This window comes from Bidens hawaiensis, unplaced genomic scaffold, assembly GCF_021521415.1.
Source record: "Bidens hawaiensis isolate Kalapana, Puna unplaced genomic scaffold, B.hawaiensis_p1.1 tig00013397_1, whole genome shotgun sequence".
In the NCBI taxonomy this organism is placed as follows: Eukaryota; Viridiplantae; Streptophyta; class Magnoliopsida; order Asterales; family Asteraceae; genus Bidens; species Bidens hawaiensis.
This window is the reverse complement of record NW_027492135.1, coordinates 213,095-234,948: the sequence shown is the minus strand read 5'-3', so window position 1 is coordinate 234,948 and position 21,854 is coordinate 213,095. Positions and strand designations below refer to the sequence as shown.

Sequence of the window (21,854 nt, the reverse complement as noted above, 5' to 3'; positions counted from 1 at the left end):
CGATTAGGAGTCTCGATGTAATCGTCAGCGCTAGAGTCTGAATTTTGGCACTAATTAGGTGCATTCTTTAATATTCCTCTCTCGGTAACAGATTGCCTCAATTTCCTGCAAATTTGAGCAAGCACGGTGGATGATAAACAGCGTGCATGTGTGAATTTACAAACTTGAATTGTTTTCACACACTGTTAAGAGCAACAAACATTTCTTATTATTAGATGTATTTATAACTTTAAGCACTAATCACTGACCAGATGAAGTTGTTTTAGTAACGGTACAACCTTCACCAATGGCTATTTATTGTGGTAAGTTACCAATTAAGTTCTCAAACCTTGTATTTTACGACACTGCAAATGCACTTGATGCACCTGTAAAGTATTCAGTAGTTGACCCGATGGTTTTCTTAGACGAACCAAAGTGTCTGAACCTATAGACCCCCTTACTAGCTGAATCAGGCACTTCCCATTCAAGACTAGCTGACCCATACCTTGTATCACTATCTATATTCCACTTAAATATCAAGCTGAAATCATCGTCATCATAGGCCGGGATCCACCTCTTGCCTTGAAGCATCTCAACTACAGCATATGTGCCTTCGGTTAATAGATCATATCTTGGGTTTGGACTCCAAAACATGGCGCTTGGTTTGTCACCTTTGCGAAAGAATCCACTTTTTGGTATGGAAACGTCGTGTTTCATATCTCCAAACTTTACTCTTGGAGGCGGTGACTCTCCTAAAGGGTCTGGCAAGAGTGTCAGTTGGATGGAGGAAAGATCCGGTGGTGATGGGCCTTTTTTCACTATCTTACGCCCTTTTGCCATGGACTCTGCTAACTTGTTGAATTCTTGAATGTATGCTGATAGAGTATGTGGACCGTAGAGCGTTGATGCACCCTGTAATTCAATTTTAAGATATTCAGACAGCGTAAGTAGTACAAGTGGGGAAACATTAGTCTTGAAATTTGTAAAGAAAGTATTATATAAGCTAATGCATCAATGATAAAAGGTTATCTGCCAACTATGATTTATCTGATCACGCGAGTTAGTAAGACATTGATAGGTCTCATAAATTTAGTGGTAACGGATTTTTATGGTTCAAAAAAAATGCATATTTGATGTTTTTAGTTACCTCGTTTCTTTGTTGGTTTTATGCTTCAGGGGTAGCGATGTATTGGGAGTATGTGTTGGTCAATCTGGCTATTACGACATGCGTATCTTTGTCAAAATCACCCTTTCCGATATTTATTAGCGTTTGCTTCACTGATTCTCGTAATCTTCTACCCGACATTGTTGTGAATTCTGAAATAAAACTAGGAAACATTAGTTCCTTAGGAACTTCTAGTCACCTACACAAATAGCTTTCTGAAAGAACGAGCCAAACCTCCTGGAACGGCTAGTATGACTAGGTTCCCAATTCTCAGGATTTGAATTGGAACAATTTGCGGCAATATTAAATGGAATCAGTAAGAAATTTCAATTTTATGAAAGGGAACTTACCAAAATGGACATCTTGACCGATGAGTTTGAAAAAATACAATTTGACATTTGTTTACACAAATATCACTGGACTTATTTTTATCATTAAGAAACTGTTTCAGCCAACACTGGTGTCTCATGCCTACATCGTGTGGTGGATCAAGATTATCTTGAAAGACAGCAAATTGACTTGAGACAACAATTTGCTGATGCCCCTACAGCAACAAACTTGGATCTCATACACCATGTTTAGATCTAATACTTCAATTCAGAACGGTGAGGAAGAATTTGGTGGTGCATGAGCTAGATGGAATCTACTAAGCCAGGATTGAAAGTAGTGATTGATTGAAATGTAAAGTCGTGGCTATTTTTGTCACACTTGTTGGTCAAGATGGCTATTTTGGTGATTTTATTTTGTATCGAATCACTTATATATCAAAAACATTCAAGATTACCGCCCAGGCATAAGGGAAAAACATCTCTCCTGTGGAGAGTAGAACCGTCTTTGGCTTTTGACAATGAACTTGATAATCAGTTGGTTTCTTCAGAAAATCTCTTACTAGTTTCCAAAACTCGTTAATCTACACATGTAACACATCCCACAAATATTCAAGATATTAAAGCTAGATACTTAGACTACTATGTGATGGATGCAATTCTGACCTTCGTATCGCCTTGTTGGAATCCAAAAGCTCCAGGACCGTCAGTAGTTCCTGCAGCAAATCCCGGGCCTAAGGCTGCCGGACATGTTTCAACAGTTCGGTTATCAGCTAATGTGACTTCAATATTTGTGAAGTTTAAGTAAACATGGCGATAGTCAATTTTCCCGGTTAACTGTTCTTTAGCTGAGGTGAATAATTCAACTGCCTTTTGAAATTGTCTTTCCCCTATGATTTTTGTACTCCTTATTTCATCTGGGTACCTGTTGAATGTTTAGTTTCATAAAATAAAGAATACAAAGACCTAAATATGGCGACACAACAGTCTGTTGGTCATAGGTAATGAGACGGATTTTTAGGTACCCGGGACCACGACCGACACAAAGCAGATCGTTTCCATTGCAAGAGGAGTGATTAAAATCACACAGTAATCCAGTATCCGTGCAAAATGCTCCCAACACGTTAGGACTGACGTCTCCTACATTCGATTGACAAAATGCACCAACAAATCGAGAACCACCATTGTTCTTCCTCACCTTGAACGCTTGACTTGATGTTTGACTACACGGCTGACCTCCCGTGGCTTTGATGGTCGATGCCTTATTTATCAAAACACTGATATCCTCTGTTTAACAGCAAATGCGATTAAATCAGTCATTAAAGACCTAACAATAGTAATACGGAGTTGATCCAATAGTTAGCCAACTCCTACTTGGATTACTTAGACAAGAGAAAATGGGGTAGAAATGGGCAAATAGCCCAACATTAAAAGGACATAACTAGAGATGCGAGCAAAGTTAATAGGATTAGTCTCCGAATCCAGCATTTTATGATTTCCCCTTATTATTGGATCTTTCTTTTCAAACGCAAAACTCGTAAATCACTTAGCTTAATTTATGTGATTATGTCTGTAATTCCACAATTAGGTGTATGCCTTCAACTTCAATCGATGATAATGATAACATATGTCAAATTTATAAGTCCAAGTAAAAGGGATTTTGTCATTCAGTAATACAGCAATTTTTTTAAAGATTCTCACTAATTATCTTTTATGATTAGTTATACTTTAAAATTTAAGGAAATATTACCAATATAAGCATGTTTGACACAAATTTCTTTAAAACTGGCATAGAAAAAGAAACCCAACCAAAATAGGTATAACCATGAAATTTTCAAAACATAAACCCGAGGGCACCACTAACTCACTAAGACCATCAACAATAAAAGATTCTTAGGTGTTTTTAGAAGAAAGAGAAGGTGAGGTGGAAGACAGAGATGATGAGGTGGAGGAGAGCAATTGAGTTAAGATTCTTGATGAAGAATCTCTAAAAATTTGATTTGTGAGTGAAGAGGAAGGAGAGAGGAGAGAGGAGAGAGAAGGCATTTTTGGTGGGTAAATGCCATGTATGCATATAAAAACACCATCTAAAAACTTTCTTATTGATGATGCTCTAAGACCCAAGGTAGCACGAATGGAATTCTTTGTAAAAGTAAGCTGGCAACACTATATCTCTCATCTGGGCTAAGGTGGTGCCTAAACGTGAATAAATGGGCTAGACGGATGCCTTATCTACCAAGGCTCCAAAGTTATCAGAGAGCCCTTCTTCGGCACCTCCCTAGCGGCCTAGCAGACAAGGCTAGAGAAGTGATGTGGCAGAGCCTGCCGGACATCTCTGTCGGTGTAGCTGGCAAAGAACTTTCTGAGTCTATTTATTTATGTTTAGACACCTATGTAGCCTAGTTGAGACGCATGCCATGATAAGAGATGATAAGAGAGGTGTCAACTCACTTATGCATAGAATTTTGTTCGGACTTACTTGATACCTTGTGGTGCCAAAGGGTGTTCTGCGATAAAATTCTATTGAATATGTCTGTTTTGAATAGCTTTGTTTCTATGTCTATATTGGATGAATTTGAGTCAAGCATGTCTACTTTGGTAATTATAATTTTCACCATAAGAAACACCAGGTTCCTCATGCATATGTTACAATCACCCGTACCTTGTGCACCAAAAGTAGTGGAGTTCGTAGTTGTGGAAGTGAACCAATCTTCAAAGAACCTAGCAGCAGCACCCTTGTTGTCACCGCTAATTAGTTTGTTGTCTTTGCTCATAGAGGTTCCATGAGTTGCAAACCATGTAAAAGCTCCCACACTTCTCCCACTTGCACCATCCACAAACTTCAAAAGGGTCATCAATGTATCCACATTTCTTGGATATCGAACCCTCTCCTCTGGAGGGTTAAACAAATATGCACTTGGACTCCTGTTCACTCCGGCATTATCCAAATCCCCTACAAAAACATTACCACGTCACGTCATGACCTTTTTAATATGTTAATTTGGAGCGTATAATACATGTATGCTGCAACAATCAGCAAAGATTACAACCGCACCAGTGTTGATGAAAACGGAACCAGATTTGAGATTATTATGAGCTTGAAGAATGCTCATTTCAATGGCGGTAACTATTGCATCAAAAGATTGAGGGATGAAGCCAAGTGACGTTACGGAGTACACCACGTGCTGCAAGTACCCTCCTGGACCTGCATGAGTGTGGGTCCCACTTATAGCTACGTTATCTTCACTATACAAGTTCCCAAACCTACACCAAGCAAGTATTAGCAACCATGTGGGTTTAGAGGGGATCCTAAAGTAGTATCGTAGTAATTTAATATTCTAGAACGAACCAATAAATCAATAACCATCAATCACTTAACCCAAATACACAATAGCTAATGACCCTTTTAAAACGTATAATAATAACTTAATTAATAAGTTTTGTTTATATATATATATATGTAAGTTTCTGTTTTAACTGGACTATTTTTACTTGTTACATAATGAATTTTGTGAGTATATCTCTACTTTTAGAACTTCATTTTGTCAAACAATACCTTTTGGATAGCTTGTCAAGGACTTTAATTGTTACGAGTTGCGATGACATTCCTGCGTCAAGATTGACGAACGCAAATCTCGGGCCATCTAAACTCTCCGCTACAATGAACGCTCGTGCTCTTAGCCGGAAATGTATTCCCACAGTGCTTTGGTCCAAATTTGCATATCCCATCATGTTGACTCCAGCAGCTGGTCCGGTGCTGTCATAGCTTCCGACTCCAATCAAGTAATTGGCCGTTGCCGGATATAGCAAATAATAAATGAGTAGAGTGATTAGTAACAAACTGAAAGATTTTTGATGCATAGTTTATTATGTGAAGAAACACTAAGTGACCCCGGCAGATTAAGGATAATCTCAGGGTTAAGTAGATGTTCCCCACGAGGGTTAGGTCCGGCAAAGATGGTTATTCTTCTCAACCTGCAAAACAGACACCGTGAACTCGTCACTGAGAGGGGAGGGTTCCTCCTTGTGACCACCCTCCGGCGTGAGAATCAGACTAGATTGCTCTGAATATAAGTGTATATTAAGAGAAATAACTAGAGACGATAAGATAATATCAGATGATATATGATGATGATACCGTTCCAAGGTGTTGGAGTATTTATAGCCGAAGGTAGGTTTCCAAGCAGGTACAGCCAGCTGTATAATATTCCTTTTCAACCAACTGTGGGCTACGTACGTGCCATGCTGGTGGTTGGTGGGTAGGCAGCGGCTGATAGTGACATTTTGTACTGGAGCATGCTCCTCCTCTTACTATTGTCGGTGAGCTGTCACCCTGTGATTGGTTCATGGGCTGCTTTGGTCAGATTTTGTCTATTTTGTCAATACCTTGGCAGGTATAGTACAAAAGATCTTCCAGAAGCGTACGGACTGGCTCATTTGGGCGGGAGTATTCCCGCCTTGCTCATTCCTTCCTCAGGTGACATTGCTGAAGTGTAAGAGTTAGTGCCTTATGCGTGTAGCCTTACCGTTAGTGCGGGTAGCCTTCCTTCTTGGTTTGTACCCACAACTGCGGGAACAGGTAGGGTACTGTACCAAGGGAGGCTTTCCTGCTGGAACAGCTGGCTTACTGCGTGTAAGGTCTTCATCTCTCTGAGCATGGTGGGTCCTGCGGAACCAGTTGGTCTTTGCGCAGACGTACCTTTTCAAGGTGTGTCTTGCGGGTCCAACTGGACTTTGCTGGAACCTACCTCTTCAAGTCCCCCCAGTCCATTGTTCTTCTCATGAGTTGTTAATAAGTGAGGTGAACTTTTGGACTTTAAGCAAGGGGTTTTAAAGAGGGTTTTTGTTTTTTAAGGTTTTCCGTGGGGATTCTTCCCGCAGTTTTCCTAATGTCACTTGCAGAAATTCCCGACTTTTCTGCCTGATCATTGGTTATGATGCGGGTAGGTTTTTAATCCCTTCGCACGTTGGGAGCGTTGAGTTTCACTTGCATAGATTCTTCACGAGGTTTTGGTGGTTTTGGACATATTGATCAGTTATGTTAAACTACCAATTCCATCTTGAAGCTTCAAATAATCTAATTCTCAACGTTCCCGTCACGCGGATGTGTTATTTCTCTTTCCGCAAGCATGGTCCATAAGATCCTTCTTGGCTTCAATTCCCTGCAAGTGCTAAGTATGTGAAAGGTTTCGTCTTGACACTGTACCCGCACTTGTCTTACGGTTTCTTGTTTCCCAAGGTATCTTGTTAGCTTCGATTCCCTGCAAGTGCTAAGTATGTGAAGGGTTTCGCCTTGACACTGTACCCGCACTCATCTTATGGTTTCTCGCTTTCCAAGGTAAGGGGGTATATTCCCTCTTATTTTTGAATCTTTGAATCTTTTTGAAATTCGAAGAGTTGGTGAAAGGATAAGAACAGTCCAAACGAGTGAAGTGACGTTGGCGTCTCCTGACGGTTTCAGGACGTGCAGGAAGTTATGGCGACGTGACAGTATATGGTCATTCCAGACGCTTTTCCAGGCGCGTGGGCGCGAGTTTTCGGGCGCGTGGGCGCGAATTTTACGGCACGCGTCCTTTCAACAGCTGTTTTCCACGTGTCATAGTTTCATTGCACCTGCGCTTTCTCTCTCCTCCGCATTAAATTCATCGCATTCATTGCGATGAGTATATAAAGGGGTAGAGGGTGCATCTTAATTCACACCTTCACTTCACTCTTCTTCTTCTAAACGATTTCTGGCGAATACTCTAACTTTTCCGTCGAGCATTCTCCTGAAATCGTTCTCTTTCATACCTCAAAAATGTCTTCTACTCATGATCCCGAGGTTACTTCCGAGGAGTCCGATGTATACCTCGAGAATCCGTCGTCCACGTCTGATAAGGACGATAAGAGTACTGCTGGCGAGTGTCAGTGTACTCTTTCTGTTGACTTGTATCACTACATTGTCAAGAAGTTCATGCTCGAGCCCTACGAGCCTCACCAGACGGTGTATGATGCCCCTAAGGGCAAAATAGGGGTTTATGCCTCATTCTTCATATATGGGAATCTCAGATTCCCATTAACGAAGTTCGTATACCGTGTTCTGGAGAAACACGGTGTACATTTGACGGAGGTGCACCCGATGGCGATCGCTAAGGTTCGCCACTTTGAATGGGTGTGCCACATTCTTGGCGTTGAGCCCCGCGTCGACCGCCTGATGACCTTCTACTCCTGGAGGTGCATCCAGGGCTGGTATACCTTGGTCACTCGGATCAAGGGTTTGAAGATCTGCGCTACCGAGCGCAGTCTTCGGTCTTGGAAGCGGGAGTTTTTCCACATCTCCGCTCGCGTCGTCCCCATTGCGATGACGTTCAAGAACGGGAGGGCGCTCCCTAGCCTTCACGCCTCCAATTACCAAGAGGCGGAATGGTTCGCCAAGATCTCCCAGATCCAGACTCCGGTTTACCGCTTTGCGGAGTCTGGGATGGTGATGCTTGGGAAGAGCCGGGTATGGAAGGATGCCGGTTCTGAGACTCCGCAAGTACCCATCGTCCTCGAATACGGTTTGAACTCTATCCCGTACGGTATGCTTCATATTATTTGCTAATTTAGGGTTTTTGCTCTAACCATTTCTTTCTTTTTATTCTCAGAGGGAAACAACTTGCAGTCGCTTCTGCAACCGCGTGAGAGCGGTGGTCCCGCTCGGTTGGGTACTCGTGCTCTTGATGAGAATGAGTTGCCCATCCTGGAGCAAACGGGGGATCGGTTTGTGGAGGTCTACCCGCTAGGCCACGAGATTATGAGCGCCAGGCGACCAGGTAAGGGTTTCTTTAACCCCCGCCCTCTCCATGCTCAAACCTCTGCTGGAATTCGTCTAATTTTGTCATCTTCTGATGAGGAATCCGCAGATGGGCCTTTCTTCGTGAGGAAGAAGAAAGCTGCCGCCGTGAAGGGCAAGGCGAAGGTTACCTCCGCCGTTGACCTAAGAAATCAGTCTGACTCCGAGACTGAAAGCGAGGAGACGGCGGGGAACCCTGGTGGTGGTGAGACAATTGTCTCGGAGGTTGAGACAGCTGTCACCTCCGAGCAACCAAGTTCTACGATGGTGACTGGCGTGAAGAGGCCAGTTCCATCGGGTTCGTCCCCGCCTGTCAGAACCTTCAAGCTCAAGAAAACTTGTAAGTATAAATTATATTCAGCTTAACTGCATATCTTTCCGCCATCATACTTATATATCTTGTCTTCGTGCAGGCGTGGATGCAACCGCATTCCAGAGTGGAGCGGGAAGGAGCATCTCTGGACCCATGACGGTAGGTTTGGTCAACCTACCCGAGGCAATGACCCAGGCAGCTGCGCCTGTTTGCAGCATTGGTTCAGTTGCTCACCCCGTTGAGGCAACTATTCCAACTGTAACATCATCTCCGCCGGCTGTCAGTGCCATCTTCACGGAATCGTTCACTGAGCCGACGGTTGTTTTTCCTGCGGGTTCTTCCGCAGCGACGGCCACGGTTGTGAGTTCACCTCCAGTGAGTTCACCTCCAGTGAGTTCACCTCCGTTGGTTTCTACCACAGGGGCCTCTACAATGCCTCCTCCGGCGCCGGCGACTACGGCCGGTCCCTCAGGTACGTTCAGGGTTGGGGCTTCTAGCCCATCTTTGCCTCCTTCCCATCTCCTTGACCTTTTGGATGGATATCCTTTGGGTTCAGGTGATGGGTTTGGTGCCTATCGACCTGTTGTCGACCCTACAGGTGCGTGGGGATATTTTGGCCTTATCCCTTTTATCATCTTTTTTTTTTTATTGCAGTTCGTGATTCCAACGAGGTGTACGCTCCTCGGTGGAGTATCCGCCGGGGAACGACCCTCCGGACTGCTGCGGATTGTGTCGAATGGGCACGCCACGCCGCCCCAAGTGGCGCGTTGGGGGAAGCCATGTCTAGCTACCAGGAGGGTAGGCTGACGAATGAGCTTCGGATTCTCCTTGCCCGGATGCAGCCGCGCGTCGAGTTGCTTTGTCGTGAAAACGACAAGTTAAAGACGGCGCGTAGCCAGGAAGTGGCTCAGGCGCGGGCTATCCGGGAGGAGAACAGGAGACTTGCCGCCATTGCTGCGGAGAAGGAAAAGGCCTTCAAGGCCCTCGAGGTTGAAGTTCAGGCCCGGCTCGAGGCCCGTTCCAAGGCTACCTAAGCTGTTAACGAACAGCTTAGGTTGGCTAAGGAAACTGCGCGGAACGCGACCGAGAGGGCCACCAAAGCTGAAGCCATTGCTGAGCCTCTGCACGCCGAGAATGAGGAGCTTAAAGCCAAACTAGAGAGGCTTCAGCAGGCTCATGATGCTTTGGCTTTAGAAGATGCCAAGAAACTCCAAGAGCTCCTGGACCAGAAGGGTATGCTTGACCGCACTGAGCGTAAGCTGAAGGGCGTTGAAGAGGCTGCTGCTAAGGAAGTGTTGCTTGCCAACCTTAACAAAAATGAAGCCGAACGCGCCCGTGACCAAGCTCAAGCTGCCCTCCGGGAAGCTCTGATCACCAAGGAATGGCTTCTACGAGAAGCGTTGTCGCAGGTATGCTTAGCTTCATAATGTCTTTACGCTTTTCTTTATACTTAGAAAAGTTTTTGATACATATATTTTTTTTGTAGGTTGTGCATCGGATCTTCACGAACACATCTTATGACGATGCCATGAGCGCAGCCCTCAACGCTTCCCATGAGGATGGGGAAAAGGCTGGTTTCCTGCTTGGTCTGGGGTTTGTTGAGAAGGGCATCCCGCCTTCCAACTTCCCTCTTTATGACGTGGACACTGAAGCTGCTTACGACCAAGCAGTGAACCAGTATGCTGCCTTCCCGCATCCGGTGGTGGAGAAGGTGAACGAAATTGCTGCTGCTGATGATGGGCTAACTATTCTCAAGGCTTTCCTTGAACCGCTACACTCAACGATGGTGCGGGTTCAAGCGGGAGTGGTCCTGAAGCTTGATCCTTTAGATCCCTTCCCACTATTAGTATAGATTTATATTTTTGTATGCGGGTATATGCCCAGCAATTCTTGTAATACTTGAATTTTGATGGAATATAAATTATTTGTTAATGCCTTGCCTTGTAAACCTTATATCTTTTGTTTCACGCATATTTTGGTTTAACTTAGCAATTTCTTGAGTACTTTGGATAAGTTAACCTTTCAACGTGGCAGATAATAGGTTAAAGTTTTGCTTCCTCTTTCGTGATTGTGCGGGTAAGACCGTCACTTTCACTTAGTAGGATGGCTAAACTTTACCTATATCTGACCTGCGTGAAGGTTTTCCTCATCTTTTCCTTAGAAATTTTTACCGTTTTTATGCTTGTGGGTTTTGCCGCCTTTCACACGCAACGACTTACTTCTTTTCACACTTATTTATGCGGTGAATACCGGCATATCAGTGTGGAAAGTTCATAAGTATAAAGGTAAGGCTATCAACACAATGTGATAAAGGAGAATCATTTCCATTAGAAGTGGCTCTAGGCCTTTTCTTTACAAGTTTGGAATTGATCTACATGTAACATTTGCGTGATTGAACTCCATTCCATGTTCTTGGGATGGGGGTGCCATCGAGCCTTTCGAGCCGGTATGCGCCCATTCCCAAAACTTCTTTGATTATGTATGGTCCTTCCCAGACCGGGGCCAGCTTTCCTGGGCGCTCTTGGTTCGAAGCCTCGTTGTTACGCAATATGTAGTCTCCTACATTGAAGTTGCAGAGTTTTACCCGCGTGTTGTAGTATTTTTGCATTTGTTACTTGTAATTCTCTTCACGCGCTGCGGCTAAGTCTCTGCGTTCTTCGGTTAGCATAAGGTCTAACCGTCTTTCTGCATCATTGTCTTCTGGCTGAGTCAAGACCCTTGGTGAGGGTAGACCAATTTCGACAGGGACCATGGCTTCAGTGCCATAAGTGAGGCTGAACGGGGTTTCTCCCGTACTTGCCTTTTTCAGCGTTCTGTTTGTCCAAAGGACATGTGGAACTTCGTCCACCCAGCCGGATCTGTGTTCCAAGAGTCTTTTCTTTATGCCATCGACGATGCTCTTATTTGCTCTTTCCACCTCACCATTACCCTGCGGGTGCGCCACTGAGGTAAAGGTGTGGGTGATTTGAAGTTCTTCCAGCCACTTTTGTAGCTTCTTGTCAGCAAAGTTGGTGCCGTTATCGCTCACCAAATTCTGTGGAAGTCCAAAACGACAAATAATAAATTCCCAAATAAATTTTTTGATATGTTTTGCGGTTGTTTGGGCTAAGGGTTTTGCTTCTATCCACTTGGTGAAGTAGTCGATGGCTACCACTAGAAACTGAACGTTCCCTGCTGCTGTGGGAAATGGGCCTGTCACATCGATGGCCCACTTCTGAAATGGCCATGAAGAGGTGACTGGAATAAGTTCATTATTCGGGCGATGCGTGTTGGGTGCGTAGAGTTGGCAAGACCTACACTTTCTGATGTATGCTAGCGCATCCGTATGCATCCCCGGCCAAAAGTATCCCGCGTTGTTTAGCTTAGCTACAACAGCGCGGGGACCTGCGTGTACTCCAAAGATGCCCTCGTGCACTTCCCTTAGGAGGTAGCCAGCATCTTGGTTGTCCACGCATCTTAGGAGTGGGCCAAGAAAATTACGTCTGTAAAGGATGTCATCGATGAGTTGATAGTTCAGTGCTTTACAGCGTATTTTTCTTGCCTGCGTTTTTGACTCTGGTAGTATACCCGCCGCAAGGTAATTTATTATTGGTGTCATCCACGTTTCTGTGCCGGTTTGGATGACACAGATTTCCTTGTGCGGGACTGATGGTGCTCCAAGGAGTTCAATGCGGATGTCCTTTCCCAAGTGGGTGAAGGCTAATGATGCAAGCTTGCTTAACGCATCCGCAGATTTGTTTTCGCTACGCTTGACGTGTATGACTTTACAATCGTTAAAATCGCGCATAAGGGTTTTTGCTTGTGCGAGGTACAGGCCATTGTGTCGTTCACGGCCGTGTACGTCCCGATTATTTGGTTGGCTACTAACATGGAATCCACGTGGGCTTCCAAGTTTTTCACTCCCATCTTACGCGCAATTCTCAGCCCGGCCAAGAATGCTTCATACTCCGCTTCGTTATTCGTACTTGGAAAATCCAATCGAATAGCGTAAGTGTATTCTTGGCCTGCTGGGTTGGTTAGTTTCAACCCTGCGCCTGAACCCTCGTTGTTGGCTGCTCCATCAGTGTAGAGTCGCCGGACATCATCGATGTCCCGTGCTGGAGAGGGTTGAGCCTCCTCCTGGCACTCTTTCTCCCGCGAAGCGGGGACTTCTGCAATAAAGTCGGCCAAGACTTGGCCTTTTATGGCTGGTCTTGGCTTGTACTTTATCGCGTATTCTCCCAATTCTATTGCCCATTTGGCTAGGCGTCCTGACAATTCGGGTTTGCCTAGAACGTTGCAAGTTTGAAGTTGGTGAGAATGGTGATTGGGTGACCTTGGAAATATCGTCTTAGCCTGCGTGAAGCCTGTACAAGTGCTAAGACTAATTTTTCCAGGGTAGAGTATCGGGTTTCTACGTCTGTCAGGACACGGCTAACATAGTAGATTGGCATCTGGATGCCTTTTCGCTCTACTAGCAGGACTGCCCCGGTTGCTCTATCTGTGGCGGAAAGGTATAGGATTAATTCCTCCCCCGCTTCTGGTGCTGTGAGCGTTGGGAGTTCGATCAAGCGTGACCGAATTTCCTGAAAAGCTGCTTCCGCTTCTGGTGTCCAGCGGAAGTGCGTTTTCTTTAAACAGTTTCTCAATGTTGACACGAATGGGAACGACCTATCCGCATGGTTTGCCAAAAAGCGGTTAAGTGCGACTAGTCGTCCATTCAGTGTCTGAGCTTGCTTGATGGTAGTAGGTGATTCCATTTTGTTAATGGCTTCGACCTTTTCAGGGTTCGCTCTGAAGCCATCTTTAGTAACAATGACTCCTAAGAACTTCCCTTCTTCCATCCCAAAGGAACACTAGCTCGGATTGAGCTTCATGTTTATCTTTCTGAGCGTGTTGAAAGTTTCTTCGATGTCTTTCAACATCGCTTCTGGCTCAGGGCTTTTGATGACCAAGTCATCCATGTAGACTTCCAAGTTCCTCCCAATTTGGGCATGAAACTCTTTGTCCATCAGGCGTTGGTATGTGGACCCGGCATTCTTAAGTCCGAATGGCATCATTTGATAACAAAATGTGCCATCGGGCGTCCGAAATGCGGTTTTGTCCTGATCGTCAACGGCCATGTGGATTTGATGGTACCCCTTATACACATCAAGGAAGCATTTAAGGCGAAACGGTGCTAACGAATCTACCTTAGGGTCAATTTCGGGTAACGGGTAACAATCTTTGGGGCATGCTTTGTTTAAGTCTTTGAAATCTATGCACATGCGCCATTGTTTGTTAGATTTCGGTACCATGACGGGATTTGCAACCCATGTTTGATATCTGCTAGCGCGTACGATGCCCGCGTCAAGGAGTTCCTTGACTTGGGTTCTACACGCGTTAGCTTGTTCCGCCCCCATTACTCTGCGCTTTTGTATGACTGGCGTAAAAGCCGGGTCACACTTGAGCTTATGCTCTGCCTTACTTCGAGGTACACCAGTCATGTCAGCTGGTGTCCACGCGAAGATGTCAGCGTTTTTCTGTAGTAAGCGTTTGAGTAAGGTGCGCGTAGGATCAGTGACTGTTGGGCCAATGGTAACAGCCTGGTCAGGGTATTTGCCATTGAAGGCCCATTCTTCTGGTTCGGTGATGGTTGGTTTAGCCATCTTTGGTTTGGGTTCAGATGAGACAGATGCGATGCATACCTGGGGAATACCGGTGATCATCGCTACACCCTCAGCTGTTGGCCATCCCATCATGCCGTGGACTGAAGATACCACAGCATTGAATCTTGCCATCCCGTCTCTCCGAAGAGAATGTCGTATGTGTGGTGTGGCTTCCTCATTACGACAAAGTCCACGTCTTCTGTGCGGGAGTGTTTCCCGTCCGTGAGAATGACGGGGAAAGATAGGATACCCAGGGGGTGTTTGTGCTGCCGTCGAACCCTTCCATCGAGGCGTAGACCGTTTCCAGGCGTTCCTTGTCTTCGTCGTCTAGCTTGTCGAAGAACTGCCTGTACATAACCGTTGACGAGGCGCCGTTGTCAGCAAGAGTGCGGGAAGTGATGTAGTGCCCCAGCTGGCTTTTGATGACGATAGGGCCTTCTTTGCTGGGTCCTCCTGGCACTCGCGGGAAGCGCACCTCAGCTTCCTTCCACGCGCATGGTTCTGTCGTTCGTCTTTTTCTTCCTCTGACGTTACTATGAACCATGTGGATGCTGATATCAACGGGCTTTCGTCCGTTGCCTTTGTATCGGTTATCATTCCTCTCTCCATTCTTGATTGATGCCACAAGGTGTGTAAGTTTTCCATCCTTGACGAATGTTTCAACAATATCCTTCAAGGATGTACACTCCTCAGTGGTGTGACCCTTTGTCCCGTGGAAGTCACAAGATTTGCTCTGATCCGCGTTATGTCGCTGCCGGATCATTGGAGCATTTGGCCATGGGAGTTTTTCGGTGGCAAATATCTCCGTGACGCTTTTGGTGAGTGGCGTCCACCGGGGTTTTCGGCTTGATGGGTGCATGTTATCCCTTCCGCCTACTAGAGGGCGAGAGCTGAATGAGGTGTCAAAGTTTACCCTTGACTGCCAAATACCTAGCTTCCTATTTTTGTTTTGCCGGGCGGTCCGGACGTTGTTTTCTCTAGTCCTCTGCGTGTAGAGGTTTGTACTCTGGGGAAGATTCCTACCCAGTTGCTTCTCCGTTTCGGCAAAGCGCTTGGCCGCCGTCATGACGGCATCCCATGTGGATGGCATGCCGCCTTTACCCGTCAATGTGCGGATAAGCTCTGGGTATTCGGCGCCCTGGATGAAAGCGGCGTGAACAAGATCTTCGCTTATGGTGCCCAGACTCAGCTTCTTCGAGTTGAAGCGAGTGATGAAGTCTAGTAAAGATTCATCCTCCTCTCTAACGCAGTTGAGGATCGTCCACTGCTCTTCATTATATTTCCTCTGTTGACTGAAGTGCTGGCTGAACTTGTGTTGGAAATCCGCCCAATTATAGATGTGGTGGACCGGTAAACGATCAAACCACGCCCTGGCCGCTCCAAACAGCGTCATCTGGAACATATAACACCACGTGGGTTCCGTCCAGTTGCTGACGGTTGCCCCCGCTATGAATCTGTTCAAGTGATCGTTTGGGTCGGATATACCATCATAAGTGCCGATGTTGGACATCTGTTTGGCACTATTCGTGGCGATTGCTTCCGCAATGTCCCTTGCAAACTTGGACGTTCCCGCATTTGCAACAGTTGGTCTAAAGGTTTTGGAGAAGTCACGTGGGTTTCCCCCCGCGTTCCTTGGTTTGAAGGTTTCTCCAAAATTCCTTCTTGGTTGGAAGTCCGTTTCCTTGCGCTTCCCTTTCGCCCTATGACGAGGGTTTGCGTCACTGTCGGACTCCTCCCAATCATCGTCCAAGTATTCGCACTCATTGCTCATGTTGAGCTATTGTCGAGTGCTTCCGAATTCGTCAGCCTATTGGAGTGAACGTAAGCGTTCATCCAACTCAGCTTGGAATTCCTTCTGACGTGCTTCCGCCCACGCTTTAACTTGATCAAGTGTTTGGCGGGGGAGCCTCGTCTGTTGTCTCTCCAACTGGGTATCGGTGAATCCCAATGAAGGATTGTTTACTGCACTTGCCCCGGCTTGGGTAACCGGGGTAGTGTTCGTAAAAATTGTGTACTCGCCGGTGTTCCCCCAGTAGCTAGGGTTGTGGTTACCGGAGTTTCTTGGTCACTCGTTGGCCTTGGCATCAGAGTAACCTTAACCATCTTTCCAGAGGTTTTGAAAAAACTGAAAAAGAATTAGTTCTAGCTTTTATGCACGGATGGCGCCAATGAAGAAACACTAAGTGACCCCGGCAGATTAAGGATAATCTCAGGGTTAAGTAGATGTTCCCCACGATGGTTAGGTCCGGCAAAGATGGTTATTCTTCTCAACCTGCAAAACAGACACCGTGAGCTCGTCACTGAGAAGGGGGGGTTCCTCCTTGTGACCACCCTCCGGCGTGAGAATCAGACTAGATTGCTCTGAATATAAGTGTATATTAAGAGAAATAACTAGAGACGATAAGATAATATCAGATGATATATGATGATGATACCGTTCCAAGGTGTTGGAGTATTTATAGCCGAAGGTAGGTTTTCAAGCAGGTACAGCCAGCTGTATAATATTCTTTTTCCACCAACTGTGGGCTACGTACGTGCCATGCTGGTGGTTGGTGGGTAGGCAGCGGCTGATAGTGACATTTTGTACTGGAGCATGCTCCTCTTCGTACTATTGTCGGTGAGCTGTCACCCTGTGATTGGTTCATGGGCTTCTTTGGTCAGATCTTGTCTATTTTGTCCATACCTTGGCAGGTATAGTACAAAAGATCTTCCAGAAGCGTACGGACTGGCTCATTTAGGCGGGAGTATTCCCGCCTTGCTCATTCCTTCCTCAGGTGACATTGCTGAAGTGTAAGAGTTAGTGCCTTATGCGTGTAGCCTTACCGTTAGTGCGGGTAGCCTTCCTTCTTGGTTTGTACCCACAGCTGCGGGAACAAGTAGGGTACTGTACCAAGGGAGGCTTTCCTGCTGGAACAGCTGGCTTACTGCGTGTAAGGTCTTCATCTCTCTGAGCATGGTGGGTCCTGCGGAACCAGTTGGTCTTTGCGCAGACGTACCTTTTCAAGGTGTGCCTTGCGGGTCCAACTGGACTTTGCTGGGACCTACCTCTTCATTATGGTTGATTGTTTAATCAAGTAGTTATGATTGAATTTATAGGAGATGGTTATGGTTTTCATCGGATGGTGTTTCATAGTTTAAAACGAGTCTATTAGAATTGATCGAGGTGAATGTTTTGTCATATAATTGTTAGCATTTTTGCCCTCTTTACAGCATAATTTGATGGAAGTTGTGGCCTAATTACACACGAATACAATTAATTTAACAATTTTGTTATGGGAAAAGAAAATAATTACAATGAAGATGTTGTAATTGGTTGGTGATCAAACAATTGAATATGGGAGATATGAGGAATGAGCCTGACTTGCCAGGGTTCGAGTCCTGATCTCACCTGGTTTTACCGACTCCTCGCTGTCGTGTCGTTTGGCGGGCGTGGGGGTCGGGTTTTATCTGGGGAATCCCTCAATAGGTGGACCGCTAGGGGCTCCGTCCGTCTGGACTCGTGGCCGGCTCGGGCTACCTTTAGCCATTGGGGGCCGCGTACGGAGTACCTGACGTTACTTAGTTGGTCGTTCCAAAAAAAAAATCAAACAATAGAATATCCAAATTGAATAATAACAAGAACAATGATAACGTGTAAACGTATTCTTTGATTAATATGATTGTTTGATACAATGAAAAATGATGGGTGGAGGGGAATATAAACCCTACCAATCGACACAATTTGACCGACACAATGTTTCATCAGAAACCGCTTTAACATATTTACATGACTGACCCCTAACCTATTTACATTGACACATTTAACCCTAAACTAACTTTAAACTAATGACAAACAGACCCTTATAATTTATAATACAACAAATATTTTGTTTAACTTCGATACCCCCCTTAAACGAAATATAGTTCAAGTGAGGTTTCAATGATTCAAAATCTGACTCGAGTGTTTCAATCCGTGCTTCCTTAACTCTATCAACCCCACATGTCGAACCTTTAATACATCCCAAATATCAATTGTTGAAGTAAGATTTGAAATTTGCAAAACCATATTTTCTGAAAGTGTTTGGTATAATAATGCAATTGCCATATTATCTTTCTTTTCATCCACTTCAGTTTTTGTAGTTAGTTCTAAGTTTCCCAAATTCCATGAACATTAAAGATTGCTCTAATACTTACAGCCCAAATTGTGTAGTTTGTGGAGTTAAGAATTGAACATTGGAAAGTCACTGGCGTTCCTCCTTCCTTAATCGTAACCGGTTCTTTGTTAGATGATGCGTCCCCATAGCGCGTGCATACTTTCTATTCTAAACTAATAAACCCTTCTAAAAACACTTTCCTCATCTTCCCACAATTACTAGTCAACTATGATAATACTTGTACAAGACTCTAAGGTATCCTTTTGGTTCCCTAATTCTTAATTTTGATCAAGCCCACTTCGCTGTTGAAAGTAAAACTTGCCTGCTGTTGATGTCAATCCCGCCAATCTACTGTTGACAATCAATCCCGCCTCTCTGTCGTTGGCAATCAATCCTGCTTCTCTGTCGCTGATCACGATTCTCCTTAACCAAAAACTAAACCGTTTGTTTTCCTATCCTATTAATTTATTTTCTACCAATAATCAAGATTTGTAGAAAATAATACCAAAATACCGAAAATACCCTTTCCCTCAAATTCACCAACTGCTGTTTCTCTTAATAAAACAAAATCAAAATCAAAATAACTTTGACTTCGCTTTTTTCAATGAAATAATTTAACTATTGAAACAAAGTCTTTGATGATGGTCTACAAACTAACATCAATAACTTTCTACCTTCTCCAATCAATTCGATCAAACATAAAGAAATACGGATTAATCTTATGTCAACTCTATTTTGAAATTAAAAGAAACCAAACCATGCTTCCAGATTACCTTCTTGAATATATGGTGCCTACAAAGTTTGACATTTTTTTTGCCTTCTCTCTTTTCCGCACCCTTTCAATCAGCCCAATTAATGGAATTCTACAATTATTTCTTTGCAACCTTTATTTCGGATTTCAATTAATGATTCGGCTTCCAACTTCCTTGCTCAAACAGTTCCAATTTTGACGCCCCTATTGATCGGTTGAAAATAATCTCTCCGATAGATTATTGGTGTTGTTTGTTCTCTGTTCTTGATCGATTAAATCAAAATAGCGTCTTCACAATTGATCGAAGTAATGAATCGATTTCTTGAACAAACCTGTAGGTCCCGAAACCGGATCCGACAATGAACGGCTTTGTTCTTGATAAGTGCTCGAGACGGGTGCGGTAAATCAAACAACCGAACATAATATAAAGATAATATAAAGTATAGGAACGATCTCGTTATCGGTTGAAAGATTTAATATATTAAACACCAACCGACGTACACCTTACAAAACACACACAAACAAATACAAGAAACTACCTACTTATAGCAAAATAAAAAAAAACATTCTAGAAGCATTCCTGTTGAAGCTAAACGCGTGTGCCGAAGCTCTCGTTTCGTGTCCGGTTTTCTTGCCAACATTAATTATTAACTTGACCATGAATAAATAACGGGTTTTGTAATTTGATATCGCAAGTCACATATATTGGCTTTAAAATCACCCCCTTGACTTGTGATTTAAAACTTTGTCTCACCATGTCTCGCATCTTTATAAATCACCCGATAAACCGATGCCTCTTCATTTCAATTCACCCCCTCAAGGTATGATCCACCTATATTTAATTTTGAAGTAGTTCTTGCTTCTATGGATCTTAAGTTGTATATAGGCATGAGATGAGCTCGAATATCCACAAATCGATCTCGAATTACCGGATTCAATGATCAAATGAACAAAACTTATTAATTCGTTCGAAGTTCACCTTTCAGATACAACTTCTCGAACGCCTTAAAAATAACAAGCTTTGAACACGGTTAAACAATGATGAAACTCGAACAAATTTGACTTACTTCAGTTTGGTCAATCCGACAAATAATTACTTCTTGGCCCAAAAACATCATGCAAACATGTGACTCGCAACGAAAGTTACAAGCATGTTGGACCTGGGCAGGAAGTTCATGGAATTCTCACATTATGTATTAGTCCAATTGGCCCAAAGAGCCCAGCCCAAAACAATCCATATCAAGTTTAATATACTGTTTTGGCCCAAAAGGAACATGTTTCCAGGTCAAGGTGTTGATCCTTTGACCAGTCGTGAAGGAGCAGACAAGAAAGTGAGAAACACAAACCTAGCATGTTAGTAGCCGCCATCGTCAGTAACCATTCATCGGCCTCCATCGCCGGAATCCATCCTTTAAACACCCTCATCGACATAAACCACCATCTCCTTCATAACCGCCATCCATAACCAACATAATAAACAACCACCACCGCCGTTCGCCTCCGTCTTCCTCTCTTAAGCCACTTCCAGCCACCTCACCGCCGGCGGCAACACCTCCTCCGATGCCGCTGGCTTCTTCTTTTCTTCTACATGTCGGCCAGAAATGATTTGCCGAAAAAACGCAGCCACCACCACTACCGCCAGCAGTTACTGGCAAACCCCTCGGTCACATCTTTATCCAACAGTTGTCACGATCAGAAATAACCAACACTCACGCACATCGGAGTTTGATTTTTACATCTTCAACCTAGGAATCGTCGCCGGGAAGGACCGTAGGGTCGCCGGATTTTCGGCGTAAGGCGGAACGGTTTCCGAAACGCTTGGATCAGGCACTTATAGATCCCGAACATCCGGATCTACAAAGAGAATGCTTCAAACATGCTTATTTCCCACTTTATTTCCAACTTTGTTTCTAGATCTAGAAACTTTATTTTCTAACTTCAACGGGTTTTAACGTCTCGGTTCGGGTAATAGCGGAAATAGAACCCGAATATCAAAAACAAAGTTGAATCATAAGATTCGACCCGCTCTGATACCAATTGTAGGTCCCTATTCGGGTGGATCTAACAACGTCTTTGGATCAACCTAACTTAGTGCTAGCAGAAATCACACTAAGCAACCAAGAGGTCTCGGATCTTGAATTTATTTTCGGTTAAAGAAAGGTGAGTGAGAGAGTGAGAGAGAGCCGAGAGATGAGAAAAGAGAGAGATAGAATTTTTGCCAAAAGGTTTTCTATTAATGAACAATCCACACTTGCTTCTCATGGCATGCTTCCTATTTATAGGGAAGCATGCATGAGAAGTAGAACATATCCAATGCCCAATGGGCTTTACAACATTGTTTCCTTTGGGCCCATACATTTAACTCTAACAACAAAAGCCCAAGACTTATATTTACAATACAAAAGACTAAAACAAAATGGGACTAACAATCTCCCTCTAGTCTTTAGTATTGGAACCCGTCGGTGTCGTAATCCAGCCAGCCGTCCTCAGGTAGTGGAAGTTCAACAACTCTTTTAACAAATTTGTTGAAGGCTTCCACTATCCGGTCTGTGTTCTGACGACCGATGTCCTTGACGGTTCCCAGGGGTGAATTATAGAGCTTCTTGATATCTTCTATATGCAATCCCATCAGCTCATGCTCGTCAAATACGCCAATCTCTCGCAAATCTTTGCAACGTATGAGGGCCTCCCATATTGTGTTGTCAAATTCCCAGCCTGTAAAGTCTCGGAGGATGTTGGGAATAAA

The 21,854-nt window shown here is 44.3% G+C and overlaps 1 pseudogene across 1 annotated transcript; it reads right to left on the bottom strand.

The window, feature by feature from the left end:
• Positions 1-336: 336 nt before the first annotated feature.
• On the bottom strand, positions 337-5,326 carry LOC143543959 (neutral ceramidase 2-like; annotated as a pseudogene). The gene is made up of 9 exons (XR_013137173.1): positions 5,027-5,326; positions 4,526-4,734; positions 4,140-4,423; positions 2,496-2,797; positions 2,137-2,395; positions 1,930-2,054; positions 1,379-1,443; positions 1,127-1,296; positions 337-891 (listed from the first exon to the last, which is right to left on the bottom strand). The product of XR_013137173.1 is annotated as a neutral ceramidase 2-like (transcript).
• Between the last annotated feature and the right edge of the window lie 16,528 nt (positions 5,327-21,854).